This window comes from Canis lupus, chromosome 33 (assembly GCF_011100685.1).
Source record: "Canis lupus familiaris isolate Mischka breed German Shepherd chromosome 33, alternate assembly UU_Cfam_GSD_1.0, whole genome shotgun sequence".
Taxonomy (NCBI): Eukaryota; Metazoa; Chordata; class Mammalia; order Carnivora; family Canidae; genus Canis; species Canis lupus.
Window position 1 is genome coordinate 16,226,929 of NC_049254.1, and position 21,337 is coordinate 16,248,265.

A 21,337-nucleotide genomic window follows, 5' to 3' on the forward strand; every position below is an offset into this window, starting at 1 on the left:
CCCAGTACCTGTATCGTTGTGGCCATGGATATATCGTGTGGCAACCAACAGCATCTGCCACACAATTACTAAGTTTCATTGTGTTTTTTCCCCTCTAATACTGAGAGAAAATCTGTAGGTTTCATTCACTGGCTATTTATGTGTTGATGCTCTCTCCTTACTTAGGAAAACATACACAATTACATAGAATAAAATAAAATGTAAATTAAGCAAGTAAAAAAATTAGAGAAAATAGAAGGGGAAATAAGGTAAAACCAGAAAGCAAGTTATTGTATACAAAGGCCGTCCTTAAAAAAAAAAAAAAAAAAAAAAAAAAAAAAAAAAAAAAAAAAAAAAAAAAAAAACAAAGGCCGTCCTTGATCTTGTACATTTGTTAAAAATGGGACAACAGTTTACTCTGAGATTTCTAACAGCTACCCGTTGGTCTGACTTTTGCTCCCTAAAGCTACATATAATAAATCAAGTCCGTTTTCCACAAGGAAGTCCCTTAAATATGAAAAAAAAAAGTATCTGAGTCAGAATGAATAATATTACCTATTGCCCAGAAAACATTATTAATTTACTTCACCTTTGTATGAAAATTCTAGTCTGTTCTATTGCTCCCATGCTAATGGACTCTAGGGGACTTGACTGCCTAACCTCATTCCATTTAAGTTTGGTTTTTTTGTTTGTTTGTTTGTTTGTTTGTTTGTTTAAGTAGAACCCATTTTTACATGAAATTGAGCCATTCATGGGTGAATAGTGGAATTGACTATAACAAGGCCATGGCAGTAGCCAAGTCCACCTTCAAAACTTTCTATCCTGACCTGGGTAAAATCAGGACTCATTCTGACATTTCCTTCTAGCAACCTACATAGCCTGCATGGATTGAGAGTCATTTTGCTCTCAGGGACTTGAATAGTTATTGATCTTCTTTCCTAGCTTGATAGAATTCCATTGAAACTATTTAACATCCTATTTTTTTTAAATCTGACGAAGGGAATTATGTATAGGGACTGGATGTTAGTATGATCTAGCTCTGATATCTGTCATGCTAACAATGTCAACATGGTAGTTCAATGCATTCGACTGTTAGGTGTGCTGTGACTTTCTCTCACACTACTCCACGTATGTTCCCCGCAAAGCCTACCATCTAGTGAAGAAGACATGGTTGACAAAAACTCACCTTCAGAAAGTGTGCAAGAGTGTCTGAACTCTCGTGTTCAAACCTCCATTGAACAAACTGGGAATATTTGAGAAAAAAACAAAAACAAAAACAAAAAAACTATGAAATCTTTTAATCTATGGTCATTTGAATAAGATCCTCACTCAGATTTTAAGTTGTACAAAGTCTTAGAATATATTCAAGCCTGTCCACAATCCCACCCACCTACTACCATTGTAGGCAGGAATCAACCAGTGTGAACCAGTGATTCACAAATTTCTGACTCCAGCGATTCACAAATATCAATCTGAACCACATACCACCTGGCAACTTTAATAGGTTTAACTGTCCCTCGAATACAGGTGGCAATTATGCCTTACCCAGCTGTGATCTTTATCTAATTCATCACCACATTTCTCTCAGAGATCATTTGATTAGGCATTCTAGAAAGATTCAAGATGAACCAAAGACCTCAGAGATCAGAGGTAAATATGCCCCCACAGTTGTGCCCAAAGTTAATAGAGTTCAGGAGTCCTAAGAGATAAAAATATCGGTATGCCTGTATTGTGAACTAACAACAAGCCTTCTTAGCACCTTATTATCATAATAACTTTAGCATCAAAGGTTTCACAATGATGTCTCTTGAGATTTATTTTCACCTCTGACCTCTCAGAAGTAAGTGGCTCAGTGTTATAAAATCATTTTTTGATAGGCAGAGTGGTGATGGTACCCACAGTAAGTAAGGCAGTACTCAGCTGTCTTGGCAACAACATACAGAGGGAGCCCAGAATTCAAGTACTGCTCTTGCCTCCTGTTTTTGGTCCTGGTCCCCTGGTCCTACTCAGCCATGCAATTGCCAGAACATTAAGATGCCAGTTCTTTGTACTGACAAATAAACATAATGCTTTGAGATATAGTTGCTATACCTCTGACCAAGAGGATAGCAGGCTTTTAATATTCATCCAAAATACCTGGAAAAATCCTACAAGTGAAAAGACTGAAAAAGAATAAAATAAAGCAATCAGAACTCCAAGAAAAGAAATATAACTTTACAAGAAAGGCATGGTCCAAGTAAAAGGAAAACTATAATACAACAGCATGAGTTTGGGTGATTGGTGAAATATATATCAAAAAACAAACAAACTTGAAATTGATACCAAGACCAGTATATTTTGTGAGTCACAGAGGCTGTGACACTGGAACTGTAGAAAAAGATATGCAACCCTTATAAGTGATTTGGGGATATAGTGAGAATTTTTTACTTCTTCTTAGGATGTAAGCACACTTTCCCATTATACATTTTAAGATCAATCTAGGGACAAATTGCAGAAGTCATCGAGCTTGACTGTGAGTAGGTCATTGTAAGTTTCTGGGTAAAAGTGTTGAGAATAGGCCAAGGGACAATATCCTCATATTCTAGGGTGAAGACCAAAGTATTCTATATGACTGATGTAATCAGAAATAAATATTTAAATTGATGTGAATAGAAGTGGAAGTGAAGGAACAGAGAATTGTAAAATACACATTCAGCAATAAGCTGGAGCCAGTGATGGGTAAACGAGAACATTTATATTTCACATAGTAGGAGGCAAATCTAAAAATAATTTCTAAAGTTAGTACATTGAGCAGTAGTTTTGGCAGCATGGTTAATAGAGTTACAGAGGCAACCACCAGATGAACCAAGTAGAGAAATGGTAGGAGGTGATTGTTTGGGGGAGAGCAGCTAGGAACAGAAGTCAGCATAGGGGACTATTGTTTTATGATACAAAATTGTCTGCATTATTTGTATTTACATACCCACAGAACTATATGTTTTCAGCAAATCTTTGGCTATTTATTCTGTGCATTCAACAGAAATCCAGGTAAGCAAGCCCCACTGAAGTAGAAATAGAACACTGAAGACCACTTCCTGAAAGTTCTAGGTACATCTATAACATTTATGTGAAGTGTGCGGTTGGATAATTTCATTTAAAAAAAAAACTCATAGATTTTTGATTTTTAATAAAGACAGAGTTAATTTTAGTCTGAAGTTAGACGTTCCACTGCATTTCATATAAAACTTTCAAGATCTACAGATCAATCTGTGCTTCCAACTACCCCCGCAGAGCCTCTCTGCAATGAAATGTGACTCCACTTTACTAAAATTCTGACAAAGAATGTATTTAAGAATATAAAGATAGTGTTATCACTCTTTCTTTATTTAGCACATGGACTCTTAAAGATTCAGATTTCTTTTGGTTTGCTATTAATTGATCTTAATTCTAAGTGGAGGTGGTTGTAAAAGTGTAGTTATTTCTCTCAAAATAAGTGACTTCTGATAAGGTCACATGCTCAATGGAGAATGTAGGCCTCAAATACAAGTGATTTGACTCAAAATCAGTGTTTGATTTGCTAGATCAAGACCCACAACTGTAATATCTACCCTTTATTGAACACAATATGGTAAGCTGTATATACAGCTCATTTATTTCTTACTTTGTACTATTATTAAACCCATTTTACCATTAATAAAACTGAGGAACAGAGAAATACATTCACCTTACAAACTTGGCTAGCAAGCAATAAATCTAGGATTTGAACCCAGAGTTCACCTACATGACATAGGGTTAGATCAGTAAGGACCTATGAAATCACTTAGTCTAGCTGCTTCATTTTATAATGGGATAGAGCCTGGATCACAGAAGAAAATTAACTTGTCCAAAATTACACAGCTGGTTAGTAACAGAGCCAAGACTAGAACCCACGTATTCTGGCTTTCAGTCCAATTCTTTTTCAACCACAGAAGGTCAGAAAATGTTAAACTTTTTGAGACTCTGTAGCCCATCTGGGGTTTCATTGAAGTGCCAGAATTGTAAGTCTCAATACTAAGCTAACTTAGTATCTAAAGATATTTAATACCACCACACTTTCACATTTGGCACAGCCATGAGATTTCATGGAAAATCACTGCACCAAATGGTACTACAGCCTTCCATATACAATAGCACCACACACATGCGAAAAAATTCCATTTTCCCAGCTTAGTAGGAAAAAAAATCATATTATTTGTTGTTTGGATGTTTTCAGTCTTGAAGAAACACTTCTTGGAATTTACTAATGGTTGGAACCAAAAGTGAAACTTGGAGGGGGAAATTCCTCCACAGGAAAATTAAAACACAAAGTCAAAAATTGAATCCAGGCATTTTGCATTGACTCCTAGTTCATGATGCCCTGAAACTGATGGTTAATTCAATAACACAGCTCACATTTGTGGCTTAATTTACTCAAATATGATGTTACCATATCAGTAAAAAAAAAAAATCATGAAGTCTTCCATATTTATACATAAGAATTTGAAACATCAAAAACAGCAAATAAACACAAGGGACTCACAGTGATTACACTTTCAAAAACATCCTTAAATGGGTCTCTATTGGCAATGTTAACCACTGCAATGCCCACACAAACTTCCACTGCAAGAAAAGATTTGTGGACAGTTTGCAATTAATTTAATTGTGACAGTAAAGTAAGATTTTGGAAAAACTACTCTTTGATTAGAAAGAAAAGAAAGAAAGAAGAAAGAAAGAAAGAAAGAAAGAAAGAAAGAAAGAAAGAAAGAAAGAAAGAAAGAAAGAGAGAGAGAGAGAAAGAGAAAGAAGAAAGAAAAGAAAAGGAGAATGCAATGAAATTAAAAGAGATTTCATGCAATTGTCTCTCTGTTCTGGGGACAAATGGATTCGGATTTGGGGAGATAGTGGGAGAAACACGCATGAAGACTTCCTGAGCAAATTATTTACATAAAGCTGTTTTCCCTTCAAAAATATCTGCTAGGCTTTGGATTATGCTACTGAACATTTACAGCTCAGATGTCCATGTATCTGCTACAGATTGCTTGAAGGAAAAAAAAAGAAAAAGAGACTGACAAGGCTGGATATGCCTCCAAGAAAGCAAAACAAAGGTATTTCTACACTTGATTCAAACACAGCCTCATGGAACATAAAATATCAGATGGTGTCAAGTAGCCTTCTTAAAAAGTCTAGGTACACCTAATACTTCCAAAAGCACCGGTTCGTAAAATATTATTTCTTCTTTATTATAGCATCCTACGTTTTTATCTTGTGGCCTGATTAAAATCATGTTTGAGATACCTGGCTATGTGGAAGGATCTTAATAAAAGTGCCTTAAGTTGGCTTAAACAGTAAACCAACAAAAGAAGCCATTTACCGCTTCCTAATCGAGCCTCCAATTTTGTGGATATCGACTTTTAAATAGTAGGATGCCCTGTGAAGTGTTCCCTTCAGCTCAGGAAAAAGAAAAAAAAAATCTATTGCTATTCTAACTGTATCCATCCAAGTGAAGTAATAATTATTGAAAGCAGGCAGTGGGAACTAGTTATTCACGCCAAATTTGGTCTATGGAAAAATATTTTATTGGATCCATAGTCTCCAGTTCACCATTGGCCTCACCAAATCCAGTCCATACTTTCACGCCCTGTGCCTGCTGTCCATGGACATTTTCACTAGGGATTCAGGTGAGCAGTGTGCAGATCTCTTTCTCTGAGTTCTAGATTTAAATATCTTTGATAAATGTAGATACTAAAGATATTTTTAAATTCAGGGAAAATGGTCAAGGAGATGAAATGTTAAGCCTCTATGCTTATGCACCTTTTAGGTAGGTTTTTCTTTCTGTCTCAAAATACCTAGATCCCAGGGCCCTTGATTTTGGCCTTTCCTGACTCTGAAATTCCATATAAAACTTAATGGACCATTGTCCTAATTCCTAAGCAAACTAAACCTCTGGTTTCCAAAATCGACTCAAATTGATAAATTAATATACAGGATATTAATACATTGATGTTCTCATTCAGATAACTTAATTGAAGTAGAACAGGGAAACTTTCAAAACACACATCATTATCCCAAAGGAGTTCCAGAATTGTGGAAATTGTGGCAGACCAGAAAAGGGAAATACTTTGTCATAAGAAGCCAGCCTACCCACTGGCCAGCCTGCTTAGGTGAGGTGCAAGAAGAACATTTCACAATAATCACTTTATGCTAATGATGACACAGCAGACCAAATAGTTTGTTCATATGAGCAAACCAGAAATTTCCTCAGGATAATTTAATTTAAAAAATAAAATAAAATAAAGAGACTTCTACTACAACAGTTACCAGATGACTGACTTCTAGCCCATATCTGGTGACAGGGTCTTCTCATGTTTCTGCAACAAATAGAAACTCCTGCAAGGATATCAGTGTGTTTGGTGGGGAAGAGAGGGCAATGAGCAGGCAAGTTCCTAAACTTGAGGGTTACAGTTCTTTCACACCAATAAAGAAAAAAATAATACTATTCCAGATATATGTTACTATAAAGACCACACATTTCTTTGAATAAACTACTGGCCAATGAAAGAAGTGTTCGTTCATAGTAGGAGAACCAAGTCTTTATATCATGTTGCAATTTGTTTACAAATTGGAATTTGCACTCTCCTTGGGGAAATAAGATTATATTTGGAAACAATATTATTCTGTAAGCAGGTGCTTATTTAGTGAAACGAGGAGCTGCTGAGGTTCAAAGATGAAAAAAATTAATGTGGCCTGGAACATTCATTTGCCCACACTAAAAGTTGAGGACTGACAGTTCAATACATGTATAAGAGAGTGACCAGCAGCTACAAGAAGCCTTGAACCCAGAGTTCATGACTTGTTTTTATCCATGGCTCTACCCTTAGCCCCGTGACTTCTATCTCGACCGGAGGTTCCAGTTCTGTTTCTTCTGTCTCCTATCCCCATGTAGCATTTTCATCCTTGACACAGGCTCCACACCTAGATGTCCACTGTTTTCTGCAAGGTCTGAGTAAAACTAATAGTAAGTAACTTTTTTTTTTGTTTTGTTTTGGTTTTTTTTTTTTGTTTTTTTTTTGTAAGTAACTTTTATATCTAGTCATTGTACATGTATTGCAATATAATCATCCCGTGCTATATCCAATTTACAGTTATTGAAACTTTAAACAGATAAAGGATTTGCTTAAGGTAATAGAGCTGGAAACAGACAGACTTAAGATTAAAACCCACATCTCTTTTGATTATAAAAGACACTTTTTTTCTATTGTATTATGACACCCTCCTATCAATATGAAAGACACATTATTTCATTGTTCCTCCAAATTCCAACCCCAAAGTCCCCTTCATGTAAAAGGGAGTATGCAACAATCCAGAGTGGACTGGAGATGTAGCCAGAAGTGATACCAAATTTTATCTTAAAAATGTGCACAAATTGTGCTTCCTATTCAGTAACACACTCCTATTTGTTTTATTATACAAATAATTTTATGTCTTTATGTAAATGAATGTCCTGGAGCATATGACATGTTCATACTGTGGCTTGGCATAACTCCTAGAGATCCCCTTACAGACCCCAATTTCAGAATACGATCATTGGTACTATGTGGAAATAGGAAAAATTGTAATTCGAGGTGAAAAGAAAGTGCTTCTTCAGTATGGGTTTTCATAAACTAGAAACAACCACCTTACACAAACCCTTCCAGAGTCTGCAAAAGTGGACGGAAACACTTCCTGTTTTTATTAGTTAAGCATAACCTAGATTCTAAAATCTGCTAAAGACATTAAGGAAAGATCTAAACCAGCAAACTGAATAAGCAAACTCCAGGAGCCCAAAGATGCTCCTCTGAGGAGAGCCAGTCTCAGGTCCGACCAGTAAAAGCAACCATGCCCAGAAATGCAGAGACACCATAGGGACCGAGGGCTTCTGGACAAGCACCAGCAGTGTCCGCAGAGGCACTCCACCAGAGAAAATATCCACGTGGCTATGGGGTATTTGGAAAATTTTCAGCTTCATTTGGAAAATACCAATTAGAACTCAGTGAGATCCCACTTCATATCAACTAGAATGACTAAAATTAGGTAGACTAATAATACCAAGGCAGACTGTGGTGAACACACATACTGGCTGTGTAAATGAGGAAAACTGCTTGGTGAGAACTATGAACGCTGAACCTTTGACCTTGTCACTGCACTCCTGGGTATCCCTCCCGCCGCAATTCATTAATATGTTTACCAAAGGGATGCCCAGTAATGCTCCTGTTCCTACTATTCATAGTAACACTACACTGTGCAGTGTTACAAATGTTCATCAAAAGTAGAACAGATGCAAAACGGTGGCCCATCTACATAAGGAATTCTATAAAATAATGAAAATAAATGAACTGCCGCTGTGCACAACCACACAGATGAATCTTACACACACACAGTTTGATTAAAATAAGAGGGGCACCTGGCTAGCTCAGTGGTTGAGCATCTGCCTTTGGCTCAGGTCGTGATCCCTGGATCCTGGGATCGAAGTCCTTCATCGGGCTGCCTGCATGGAGCCTGCTTCTCCCTCTACCTATGTCTCTGCCTCTCTCTCTGTGTCTCTCATGAATCAATCAATCAATCGTATAAAATAAGACAGTTAAAAGAAACACATATTGTATGAGTCTATTTATAAAAAGTTCAAAGACATACTAGCCTAATTGTGAGATTAGAATTAGGGAGAACTTATATGGAGTTTCTTTTGGAGAGGGTGGGGGAGAGGGAGGAATTTCTGCTATGATAGCAATGCTATTTCCTGATGAGATTTGTGTTGAATCGATATGCTATTTTGCATATATTAAGATGTACATTTATGATTTGTACACTTTTTTATAGATATGTTGTACTTCAATTAAATTTACTTAAAATGAGTAACTTTGCAGAAAATTTTAACAGAATATGAAGCACTGTACTCATATTCTTGTAATTGACTGATGAAAAGTTTATTAAGTTACCAATGAAATTGTTGACTGACTAAAAATATAGAACATAAGTGGGAAGCGAGGCTTTTGGATAAAAATAATATGAAATTTGATATTACTGAACATTAAATTTGGCTCTGAGTGTCATGACTGCCAAGAGAGAAATGGAAACATGATGGTTTATATATTTGCATTTTTTGAAAAATGTTCACAAAGCATACCAATTCATCAGAAAGGATGATGGCATTAATTCCAGAACAAATTTATCATATTATTAATATATCTTGAACATGAAGTGTTCCAAAGCTTCAAGAGCAAGATCCATTGCTTTCTCATGATTAAAAATTTTCAACATACTGATGTCATATGAGATAAAGGATTGGGGAATATTTTTATCAAAATGATCTTGAACTTGGTAGCTATCAATATTCAGAAAGCAATCCATATTTCTTGAGTATCATTATATTCTAACCACACTATCGAAAACCATGGCAAATGCAGATAAGTATTAGTTATCACCTTTGTCCTCCCTGAGTGTTTACTTTAATTGACACAATAGGAATTAATTAAAAAAAAACAAAAACAGACCCTGTCTATATCATGACCATCTTAATACTGTATAACAACCACTAAGTCTCAGCAGCATTCAGTGTAAGCACTAATTTAACTCACAAATCTGCAGGCCAAGTGGCCATTGTATGATCCGAGATGACTTGCTGGAGATGTCTGGTAATTATTCAAAGATGACCCTCTCACCAATTCCAACTCTTGATTTTCTCACCTCTGTAAAAACCTTCCCCTTGCATCTGGACTGGACTTAAAATTTCTTCTTCTTCTTCTTCTTTTGCTTTTAGAAACATTTCTCAATTCATAAGAGTTTGCAAAGAAATGTACAGAACAATGCCATATACCCCTCTCCAGCCTACCCCAATATTAATACCTTATCCAAATATAGTTTAATATTTAACCCAAAAAATCAACATTAATACAATCTATACAGCTTATTCACATTTACTAGTTGCACATGCATTGTGTGTGTGTTTGTGTGTGTATATAGCTCTGCACAATTTTATCAAATGTGTTGCCTTACATAACCACCACTGCAATCAAGATATTCAAATGTAACATCAAAAGACCCCCTCATGTTACTCCCCCCGTAGACCTACCAATCCCATTTTCTCCTAGTTCCCAATCACTAACCACCATTATTCTTCATTTCTGTAATAATGCTATTTTACAAATAATACATACATGGAATCATGAAGTATTTATCCTGTTGGAATTAGCCTTTTTCACTCAGCAGAATTCTCTTGAGGACCATCTGAGTTATTGTGTGTATGAGTAATGTGTTCCTTTTCATTATTGAATCATATCCCATGATATGGATGTACTAGTTTGTTTAACCACTGACCTATTGAAGGACATTTGGATACCTTCAAGTCTGGAATATTATGAAAAGAAGTAGCTAGGGATATTTGTGCACAAGTTTCCCTGTAAAAGTCATTTTTCAGGTATAAATGTCCACAATATAATTGCTAGGTCTTGTGGTAGGTCCACTTCTAGTTTGGAAAGAAACTGCCAAACTATTTTCTAGAGACACTATAATATTTAACTCTCCAACCAACAATGTAGGAGTGATCTTTCTCTACATGCTTGCCAGCATTCAATGTTAACTATTTTTCATTTCAGCCGTTCTGCTAATATGAAGTACTATCTTACTAGGACTTTAATTTACTTTTCTCTAATGGCTAATGATGGACACCTTTGCATGTGCTTGTCATTTTTATATATCCTGCTTAGCAAAAGTGTCTGTGTAAATGCTTTTTTTCTACCATTTTCAATTGATTTTTTTATACTGCTCACCCCTCAAAACTTCCCCAGAAGTAACCCTCATCTTGAATTTGTCTAATAGCCACTCCAGGTGATTCTGATGCACGCCAACATTTAAAAATAGAGCCCAGGGATAGAAAGAAGAGAGGGAGAGTCTGGGTAGACAGCCAGATGACCTGCTCTGAATCATTCAAAGGTCATCATCACTAAGGGATTGGAGAAGGGAAGATAAGTGGATGGAAACGGGTTTTAGGAGGAAAGTGAAAAGCTCCAAAGATAAATGTGATTCCCTTTGTGTTGTTATTCAGCCAACTGTGCTGCTACTGAAAATCACCCTTCGGAGGCTGCTCCTCGAGGTGGCGCTCCTGGGGACCTGGCCATGTTGGGCCATGATTTTGCTGAAGGTCTGAACCTGAACCAAGTAGTCTTTCAAGGTCTTTTCCATCTCAATGGTTATGACAGCTATGGAAAATTGGGGTAGAGGGTGTACTGAGCCAGAGCTGTTAGTGAGAACTGATTGCTGCCAAAACTGGCACATTAACCTTAGAGTCACCTCACACTCTGTTGAATCTTACTTTGCTCCTACAATAAGAGAAACTTAGACCTTCCACTGAAAACTTCACTGACGTTCCCAGCTGTGAAGGAATCAAGAGAAAGGAAGGGGTGAACTCAGACATTTCCTTCAAATGTCACAAGAAACAGAGTGGAACTTTGGACTGCAGGAGGGCGAGTGAGCCAACTGCTGCTCTGGTCTTGGACAATTAGTAACCAAGAGAGCCCCCCTGTGCACCAGACATGCCCACCCCTCAGAGTCGGCTTCGGTTGCATGAAGTAGTAATAAACTGGGCAGTTTCCTAGAGCACTCTAGCAGTTTCCTAGAGCTGGTCTGGAGAGTCTCCTGGTGGTATTTTAAACAGCTGATGTGGATTTCATCTAAGGATGCTAACCAGCAGGGCTTAGATCTGCTATTTCCTTTGTCAGCTCCCTTTCTGGTTCTACTGGAGTCAGAATTTGATGCCCAGAGCAGATGGGACTCACCTCGGCAGGCTTGGGAGGGTTCTCAGCAATTCACAGGCAGTTATATGTTTTTGTCATGTTTTTCTTACACATTTCAGTCAGGTAGGAAAAAGTGACCTTTTAGGAGGCCAACTCTCCTAAAGACAGTGTAGACCAGATGTCCCTCCTGAACAGTAATCCCCAGTCGAACCAAATATACTTCAGAAGTTATTTCAGCAGAGATTTAGAATAGAGCAAATCCCCAAGCCTGAGGGAACAGTATATCAAAGTTTAATGAGAAGTATGAGAAGTTAAGGCATCTTTTTTTATTAAATTTATGCTTGAAAATGTTTTGATGAGTCCAGTTTGTTTTTTTTTTTTTTTAAATAGCCTCCTGGCTTCATCCAACCAGCCGCCACATTGACCAAGTTCAGCATGATTGCCACAAGAGAAGAAATGCCTCTAGCTATCAACAGCATTAATTAACTCTGACTATAAATTTTCAAGCAAAAGTTATCATCATCATGTAGGGCAACAACTTTTGTTTCTCTTTAAGGACAAATCATGCAGCCGCTGAGGGAAATGTAAATCTAATCCATTGATGTGAACATTGCTTAGTGTCAGAAAGTACTGAAAGGGAAAGAAAAAGTGTACAGACAAAAGATAAGGGGAAAAGGCAAAGCAGAAACAAGAGAAGAGAATCGATTTTAACATTGGAGGTTTATATTAAATAAATTATCAGTTTCCAGGAGCCTTGCAAATCTCCACAAATTTAACGGGCCTATGCTATGTATCTCAGTAGAAAACCATACCCCTCTGATGTCAAGATTTCATTAGAATATCAATTATCTGTCATCTGCCTCATCATAAAGAAAAAATGGAACTGCTTACTACAAACACATTAAATGCATGGGTATCACTGGGGAGGAAGAGAGAAGGTTGTTTGGGCAGACATGTTAGCCATTGATCAGAATCTAAGAAGCAATTCTTCCTCCAAGTCAGAAAAGACAGCTGAAAGGATGAGAGACAAGAAAGGGGAGAAGTGATGTGCTCTCAACACAATGACATTAAGGAGAGTGGTTGTGGCATATGATCCTCTGTTCAACAGGAAGAGCAACTCACATCATGGCTTCCGGAAGACAAATGCCAAGAGATCTGGCTCAAGAAGGCAGGCTCTGGGTTGGAAGCCCTGACAGAGAAGGGCAATGGGCATCTGCCTTCACTACTAAATTTCTGGCACATAGAACAGGGCCTGGCATGCCATAAGTATGCAGTGGGGAGAGGGGGACTGGTTTGACCTAGACAAAGCTGAGAAATAATTCCTCTAAAAGTCAGCCCATAGCACCTGGGTGGCTCAGTCGGTTAAGAGTCTGACTCTTGATTTTGGTTCAAGTCACCATCTCAGGGGGGTGAGATTGAGCCCCCCATTGGGCTCCATGCTGGTTGTAGAGCCTGCTTAAGATTCCTTCTCTCTCCTTCTCCCTCTGCACACCCCACCCTGCTCAAACTCTTTTGATCTCTCAAAAAAAATTAAAATTAAAATTAAAATTAAAATTAAAATTAAAAATTAGCCCATACTCATGAGTCCTGGGGAGCTTGAAGAAGGGATGGAAGAAGTAAAAAAAAAGAACTCCATGCTACTTCAGGAAAAGAAATTAAGAGTTACTGATTATAAAGTGATTTGAATAGATTTTACAGACTGAAGACCCGTAGGTGTAATTAATGTCTTCCTGCATTTAGTGTTTCAAATACTATATATAGGCATACATATACACGATATATACCACTTATATATTATAATATGTACTGTATACAATATTAGAGTATTTGCTTATTCTCCTTCTATAATAAAGAGTATTAATTACATTAGAGTCTTTTTGTTAATTAAACTTAACATTCTTTTGTGGAAAGACTGCTTGTTCTTTGTTCAAATGTTACCTAGTTTGGGGAGAGCTGATTCCTTCACCCTGAAATACCCCATGGAACAGACCGCCTGGAGAAATTGATATACAGTTAAATGGATTACAATGCTAAAAAGGGAAATTTAAAAAACGTGGTGCCAAGGGAAATTAAATAGAGCTGAAAGTGAAGACAGGGTAACTGAACAGAATCCCTAGGTCATGACCAGCAAGTGCACAGGTTCACCACCGCCCTTACATTCTTACTAGTGGGAGAGTAAGCAGTGGGTCACAGCACTCTTCCCTGGAAGCTTGCATGCTGACACCTCACTCCCCAGCCAGAGCTCCAGACCCCCATAAAGAATTGATAAAGGCTGCTATGCAGAATGAAACTCCGTCCCAATCCAAGACTTGCACCTTGAGATATAAATAGATACTAAAACAAAACAGAACAAAACGAAACTCAACAACAACAGTGACAACAAAAACCCCACAAATTTGGCCTTACGCTTCTTAATAGCCTAAGGGAAAAAAAAAGTAAGGTATGCAGTTTTTACTGGTGAGATGAAAGCTGTCCCTACGGAAGCAGCACTTTTTCTAATACTTTTTTCTTTCTTTTCTTTTTTTTTTTTTTACTTTTTTCTATAAAAGAGATTTCTCATGTAAGCTTTTTTTTTTTTAAGATTTTATTTATTTATTCATGAGAGACACACAGAGAGAGAGAGAGAGAGAGGTGCAGAGACACAGGCAGAGGGAGAAGGAGAAGCAGGCTCCATGCAGGGAGCCTGACATGGGACTCGATCCTGGGTCTCCAGGATCACACCCTGGGTCAAAGGCGGTGCTAAACCGCTGAGCCACCCGGGCTGCCCTCATGTAAGCTTTTTAGAGATGCAATATTCTGAAAATATTTCCTTAGGAAATGTAACAGCTCTCATTTTCCTGAGAAATTCCTGTTTTCCTGGAGCATCACTCAGTGAACCCAAAAGAGAACACTGATGCCCGATTTGCTGAAGGCACTCATCTAAGAGGATGACATTTTGTCCTCTGGATCTGGAGGCTGTCCAGACCCAAGAAGAGAGCAGAGAAGATTTAGACTGGCTTCTGTGTCCTTCACCACTTCTCTCACCATACCCTTGATACCAGTTTGAAGTTGCCATATCTGAAAAGGGCAACTTTCTGTGTTTTTATTCTTCCTAGACATCAGGTTGATATTCTTTTATGGAAAATAAAGAGCACAATCAAAATTCCTCAAGGAATTTTGCCCTTGGAGGAAGGTGGGCGATGAAAAACTTTATTGATTTTAAAAGGATTATTGAATACCCAAGTCAGACAGAGAAAGACAAATAGTACATGATCTCATTTATATGCGCAACATCTAAAAAAGCCGAACTCATTGAGACGGAGCAGAACGGTGGTGGTTGCCAGGGGCTGAGGGTGGGGGAAAACAGGGAGGTACTGGTCAAAGGGTACAAACTTCCAGTAATAAGATGAATAAGTTCTGGGAATCTGATTACAGCATGGGAACTAGAGTTCATAATACTGCATTGTATTCTTGAAAGTTGCTAAGGGAGTAAATCTTAAATATACTCACCACAAAAAAGAACTGGTAATTATGTGAGGTGATGGAGGTATCAACCAACGCTACTAGGGCAATCGTTTCACAACATGAAAGTGTATCAAGTCAACACACTACACATATTAACTTATATAATGCTAAATGTCAGCTAGTCAACAAAATCTGGGGATATAAATGAAGATAATGAGAGCTGGCATGTTGGAATAGATGTTTCTTCTCATTATATGCATATTTACATACACGCATGTGTATATTGATATATATATATACAAAAATATACACACACTTTGAAATAACATGTACAAACTTAACTGTTCTTCATTCCACAACATAGTGAACATTTTCTCCTATCTTCGACAACATGATTTTTAACAGTTACATTAATATTCCAGTGTAGATGCGCTATAATTTATTTACTCAAAGCTATATTTTTGAAAATCGCATTTTTGTTCTTATGCATTGTTGTAATAACATGTATATGCCTGGTTATTTCCTTAAGAAATTATCCTAAGTGTGTAAGAAGTAAAATTGCTGATTATCAGCATGCAAATAATTTCAAGTTTCTAAATTCACATCCTTACACATTCTTCAAAACCTGCAGCACACATCCTGGCCTCTGCCTCCTTCCTGACCACTTTCTGCCCTGCCCCCTGTGTACCTTGTAGCTGCGTCTACATGCTATACATATAATACAGTGATGTATCCTTATTTCTAAATGCTGCTCTCCTCTCTCCTACCAGAGTGTGAGTTCATTTAGTTAGTAACACCCGTGTCTCATTTTTCTCTGTATCTCTAGCACAATGTCTGACACAGAAAGTGTCATTTAATAAGCACATTTTGGAAGGAGGAAGGATGAATGAATGAACAAACATAATAAATGAAAGTTTGAGTCAAGAACACTATTTGGCCTTTTTGGCCACTGAATTGAGGTCTTCCATTATCCCTATGTGGAAAGTTCTTATCCCCTCATTTTGTGAAGGAAAAGATAATTTTTCTCGCTTCTCTTCAAATTGCTCCAATTCACCTGTCCTCCCAGTTGGCTCAGTGACAGAACATTTCGTCTCAAAGCTCAGAACACTTTTTAACGCATAGGACTAGACTCAGTCAAAAATCAACGTCAATGCAGGATCTGGGCACAGTAGCCAAGTAAGTAGAAATGGTGTCCTCATGCATGATGATATAATAGGATTTCTCTGACCGTCACACTCCTCTTTGGGGAAAAGTAGTGAGATTCCCTTGTACTGGTTGTAATCTTTTATTCCCTTCCTTCAATTTTTTTAAAATTTTACTGTTTTGGGGTGTTTTTTTTATGATTTTATTTATTTATTCATGAGAGACTCACCAAGAGAGGCAGAGACACAGGCAGAGGGAGAAGCAGGCTCCCTATGGGGAGCCCAATGAGAGACTCTATCCCAGGATCATGCCCTGAGCCAAAGGCAGCTGCTCAACCACTGAGCAACCTACGCATCGCTCCCTTTCCTCAGTTGTAAAGGCTCACTCTGTAAATATGATAAGAAATTTAATTATTCATTAAGGAGAAATACGTACTATTTCAATGAACATATTGAGTGCACACTTTTCACATGCATTATTTTGTATGATAATTTAAGAAACCAAGAAGAAATTGTTGTTCCCAATTGAAAGGCAAGAAATAAAATTACCTCAGCTATTTGGGGCACACCCCATCCCCCAATACACAGATTCTTCCCCTTATCGTGCCAGAAGCTGTGGAAAAACAGAAACATGGGTTTTGTTCTCTGGGATCAAAAGACATATTTATCTATCTCTGTGATCTCCTCTGCCTGACAGAGGCATCCCTGCCTCATCTTAAGATAAGGAAAGGGATGATGCAGTTGGCCTCTTAATCTCTCCATTTTTCTGCATCACTGGCAGATTTCCTCGCATAACCCTGTCCTTTTCTATATGTACAGAGCAAGCATTAGCATCAGGATCACATGAGGAAACTTGCTATGGTCAGCAGAAGCTCAAGATCAGCCCCTATGCTAAGTGGTTGTCATGGATTTTCACGTCTGGATTGATTGTCAAATCTCCAAATACCTGCAGATTTGGACAACCTGTGTGCCGACCCTGGAGGGCCAGAGGGCCAGAGTGGTGAATGCAGAAAAGGCAAATGGGACAAGTGAAGGTGTTTCAGGGCTCAGGAAAGATTAGCTCCTCTACCCCACAGAGGAAATTTCAGACATTTGGAGGGGCTGACGGACTTCATTTTCAAGAATGACTAGAGCAAATATAGAGAAACGTCTGACCTTCTTCGAACATCTCATTCTTCATATAAAGAAAATACTAACAATTATTGCATTTGAATCTAGGTTTATAGTTAGCAAAAAGTGGATGTCATTTCAGACCTTAATATTCCAGGATACAGTTATTGCAAACAGACATTTTTGATGGGATAAGTAGAAAGGGACCAGAAGCACAGAATGAAGTATTTTTGGGGAATCTCTGTGCTCTGAGTCAGTGAAGGAAATGCTTGGCAAAGCATGTTACACCATATCGAACCTGCTGGAAATCATCTTTAGTTGTTTTGCAAGGCCCATTTACAACCTGGTTATTCTTCTGTTCAGAACTACCTGTAAAAAGCAGTTTACCCATCTCCATTTCAGTTAATAAGTTAGAACTTCTGGAATTTATATGTGATTTAATCCTGTGACACCAAGAGGGTCTTACTATCAATGGGCTCATTCTGTTTCTTTTCCCAAAGTCAATACGAACAATATTAATCCTGGCCATCATCTAAATCCTAAAATGATGCTTGAAGAAATGACATCTGGCTTCCTCTGAAGTTAGAATATACTGTAGAGCCACTTCTCAAAAGTATTTAAAACTTGACTCCAAAGAAATAAGACAATGTTCACGCTCTTTTTTTAATATACTCTTTGAACCCTACTAGTCCTACCTCCTCAATTTCCCAACATAGAGATATTTTATATATCATTTGCCCCACTTGCCAAATACCAGAATGGTTTAGAATCTTCTAGAACTTTGCTACTTAAAATGCAATCCACACATCAGCAGCATCTTGTAGACAGGGGAGGAGGGCTTGTTAGAGATGTGGGCCTCACCCCTATGATCTGCTGAATCAGAATCTGCATTTTAACAAGACCCAAGGTGATCATATGCATATTCAAATTTGAGAAACATGCTTTAGAATCAAAATAAGTATCTTAATCATTTTGGACTGCTATAACAGAATACCAGAGACCTGGGTGGCTTAAAGAACAAACATTTACTTCTCAAGTTTCTAGAAGCTGGAAAGTCCAAGATGAAGAGACTGGAAGATCCAGTGTCTGGTGAGGGATGGGTTCCTGGTTTGCAGATGGCCATCTTTTGGTTACACCCTCACACAGCAGAGAGCAGAGAGCATGCAAGCTCTTGTGTCTCTTTTACTAGGGCACTAAACTCCATTCATTAGGGTTCCACCCTCATGACCTAATCACCTCCCAAAGGCCTCATGTCCTAAAGCCATCACACTGGGGACTAGGATTTCTTCTTTTTTTAAAATATTTTATTTATTAATGAGAGACACATAGAGGTAGAGACATAGGCAGAGGGAGAAGCAGGCTCCCTTCCGGCAGCCTGATGCTGGACTCCATCCTAGCCAGGTGCCTGAGATCATGACCTGAGCCAAAGGCAGACGCTCAACCACTGAGCCACCCAGGCGTCCCTGGGGATTAGGATTTCAACATATGAATTTGGGAGTGGTGGGGATACAAACATCAAGACCACAAAAATAGGCAAATAAATCCCACTGTCTCTTTGGCTAGGCTTCAGTGAGATAAAAACAAATACGTGAAAGTCTATAAAGACAAATAAGAACTGGTTTCACAGGAAAATGAAGTGAAAGCGGACTCCGTGGTATGATTTAATATTCTCCAACAACAATGAAACAACAGTTTTTCCACTGGAACAAACCTAAGTCAATAGCTGTCCTATGTATTTGCCATTTTACAAACCTACTATGCCATTACAACAGAAAACAACGAATGTACTATTCTAAAACCTACTATGGTCTCTGCAGAAATCTTTCCTTGTGCCTGTCTCTGTGTTAGGGATTTTGTGTGAATTACCTCGTTCAGTCTTATTCAAATAATCATTCTGCAGTACTCCAGTTTTATATCCCTATTTCTTTTCAGGACAGGGCACCTACCAAAAAATACATATGTAACTCAGAACCAAATTGAATAGAAGTGGATGAGTAGGAAACCAAGAAAAATGTCCAAGGCCTCTGGCTCCATATTGACAGCTACTGTTGGTTGAGACTGCACATTTCAGGGAGGTGACTCAGAGGGCTCCTGGTTGTAAAAAAAAAAAAAAAAAAAAAAGCAAATACCAATAGATCAAGTTCAAAAGGCCTCCAAAACCAATGAAGTGTGGATCAAGTGGATCCTATCAATCCCAGGATCAGAAAAGGCAAGAACAAAGGAATAAGCTAGAGTGGGAATGTGAATCTTGTGGTAAGAGTATCAGGGGCCTCCTAGATTCAGGGAGAATCCTGATTGGAAGTTTCCAGATCATGATGTTGAGGCAAAGCTGGGAAGTCCTCTTGCTTTGGCCAAAGCTCCCTGTTTTTAATGGCCTCCATCCTGCCTTCAGCCATAACCTGATAAAAGGCACCATCTGAAAAAAAAGTGGACTCTGGTAAAACACTATTTGTGGCATTGCTCATCCTGTGTAATTCAGTCTTAACCTATATCAACTTTAGTTGCATGAGTCCTCGGAAGTCTGAGTTTTGAACTACAGTTTGTGCCAAACAACGTTAAGGGCTCAGATACGTGCAGGCACACACACGCTTTAAAATATATAGTTAATTGTATTTTTGTAGTTATAATTCTCCTCACTGCCAGGTGCTCTAAGGAAAGTTATGCTCAGATGATATGATAAGTGTTAATGACAGCTGGGCTGGCTGACTTACCACTTCTATAAATATTACCTTCTGGTAATGCTGATTCTCTGGGCACAAATATTTTTTAAAGAACTGAGGGCTGGGATTTTGGGAAAAAAAGTTTGTATTTTTACATGTCCTTATGGTTTTAGGTATGCATAGTTAATAAGAATGAGCTTTTTAAATTCTAGCAGCTATCTTTTTAAAGAGAAAATATTGAAATCTCTTTTTCTTATTTTAACTGGGTTTGGTCTGTATCTGCTGTGCATGAAAAGTCAAGAAGACTGTTTTTTTTTACTATTAATGCCTTATGGAACCATGTAAATAAATACAGGAGAAAATTAATATGTCCCGCCCGCAAAATAGCATCACTGCCTATTGAGTTCGTTAGGGGGAGAAAACTTGTCTGGGATTAGATCCACTATGGAGATGCCACGAAGAATCCAAGAAAACCCTCAGAATTGCAGCTTAAGATCTACGTACATTTTGAGTTATCAGTTCTCATATCAATTAGCAATATATCCTGCAATAATAATGAAAACTCTGGCAGATAATTTTTAGGCATGTTTACATGGCTTGCTAGTTGGTTTGTGTACATCATCTCATTTAATCACTACTGCTATAGGGTTGCTACCCTGGGCGTAGAAATTAACATTCTTATTTGGTGGTCCAACGCACTGGAGCCCAGAGAGTTTATTTCCCAGCATGACACAGGTAAGAAATGATGGAGCCTGAATTCAAGTCCAGGAAGGGTGACTTGGAGCCCAAGCCCTCAGCCATCATGCTATGTTGATCTGAAAGGAGGAAAGGGGTTTCCCAAACTCCATTCCAGGACTTCAATGAAACAGATAGCGGAGGAAGCTTCCAGAGGTCCACTAGATGAAGACAGTGGCTGAGGAGCTCTCTTCAACACCAGATCCCCCAACATGCTCAACCACTTGAAAGGGAAACCAGAACCCAGATACTCACTTTTTCTTAGGAGGATTAATTTGTTGTGAGTTCAGTGCAGAACAAGGGAAACAATAGTGACTGTTTCTAAACATGGGCACAGCTGTGCTAAGAATGGCCCACTTGGCAGCTCTCTGTTTTCCAGAAAACTGAAACAGGAAAAAGAGAAAAACCTGGACCAGAAGGACAACAAAGACAATTAAAAGCGGCCTTCCTGGCATCAGGAACTCGCATTGGACTATCTTAAAAATGGAAGATGCTCTAAGTCCTG